Genomic DNA, 1,859 nt, shown 5'->3' on the forward strand with positions numbered 1-1,859 from the left:
CCGAGTAGGTACATTTTCTTAAATCCAAAGAATCCACTTGTCATGATGAGTATGGCAGAGCTAATTGAAGAAGCTCAGCTGCGAGGTTTCTCCTGCCACAACAAGACACGCAGGGAGATCATCGAACACCTCGACTGGGAAGAGGAAAGCCCGATACATCCTTTCAGCGAGTATCGCATGATGGTCCTTATTCCGGGCTACACGATGAGTCTTATGGAACGGCTGGACTACCTGGAGGAGAGTTTTGAATACGCTCAGGAAGAGGTATCTTTCAGGGGTGGACTTCATACCCCATTCTGGCTAGATCAGTGTCGCCGGGTGGCTGACGAAAGGCAGCACCTGCAGCAGCTTCTTTCACAAGCTGGATCAGTAATCGCCCAGCCTATAGGGGTGGCCCACGAGGAAAAGGTACCCCTGCCAGCTACAGATAACATGGAATATGCTACCGAGATTTTGCATCCAGAGGCCCCTTTTAATCTGCTGGGGGAAGCTGATGATGCTAGCAGCATACTACCAGATGCTGCACAGAATTTGCTATTGGAGGAGGCTGATTTTAAAGAGGACATAATTGTTGAGAAGACTATTTCTGGGGGAAAAATGGAAGTGCCTGAAGATATTCCCACAAATGTTTTAGTAGTTACTGATCTTGGATGGTTAAATTCTCAGTATGTTCCCGCAAATGTTGTTCCTACTATCTCTAATTCTGTTACACCATGTGACTCAGCCCAGGTAGTATGGGATAATGCTGAACCTGCCAATGATGTGACTTTGTGTAAAGAACCTGAACTGTTCTGTAATCATTTTGCATCTGGTGCTGTGCGAGTGAAATGTGATGATGAGAAGCTGATACGTGCCAGTGTTAACTCTGGCAATTATGATGATTTACGGGAAGAACCCGAGGTGCCAGGATGTGATAAGGAAAGAGAATGTCTTATTGGACCTACTGCCTATAATGAGGATAATGTCAATAACAGTATTGTGTTAGAATCCAAACCTGTTTTTACACTGACATCTTGTCATGGGATAGGGACAGCGGACATTGTTATTGCAGATGTTGGCATTAATACTGGTGTAGATAATATGCTTACTAGAAATGGGACAGATGACAATGTGATTAATTCTGTTGTGCTAGAGAAAGACAATGTTTCTACCCAGGTAATGTGCTCGGAAGATGCTGTACCAGGTAACTGGGAGGGAGGGCAGAGTGAAGATGTATATTCTGTGCCTGAACCAGCTGCATACAGAGCGATTGAGCATGTGGGGGAGACACATAGTCCTGACCAACGGGAAGTAGCGAGTGACAGCAATTCTTACTTTGTTGCTGGGACCTGTAGTTCGAATGTTCACCACTCAGATCTACATATGAGTTCTGACCATTCGTCTGAGTTTTCCATAGAGACAAGGGGGTCAGTTGCTAGCCCACACTCACTTAGCCAGCCATCTAACGGCTTAGAGGAGATAAATGAGGGGCCCATACTCCCGGCTACTCTACATCCCCAGATAGATGAGTCCAAGGGGGAGGGGAGTGTCCTGTTATGTAGGCCCCAAGATAAGAAGTGCATAGGGTGTCCCACTGACAGGGAAGGTTGTAACTGGGGAGTAGGGCAGAGTAGAAGTAGGTATTCTGCTGTGCCAGCCTTAAGGGGTTCCCACTTAGAAGTACAGTATCAGGAATTCCTGGCCATTTTTCCCTCAGGCTTTCACTTAGAAGACATGAGGATTAGAGACAAAGTGCACACTGTAACAGGGTTGGTACATGAGAATGTGATGCAGGCCCAGACCAGCCAGAAGCAGTGGTATGATTCCCCTGCCAGGATGATAGAGAGAAATTTTCATGATAATCGGTTGAAGGCTCATAA

This window comes from Mixophyes fleayi, chromosome 1, assembly GCF_038048845.1.
Source record: "Mixophyes fleayi isolate aMixFle1 chromosome 1, aMixFle1.hap1, whole genome shotgun sequence".
NCBI lineage: Eukaryota > Metazoa > Chordata > Amphibia > Anura > Limnodynastidae > Mixophyes > Mixophyes fleayi.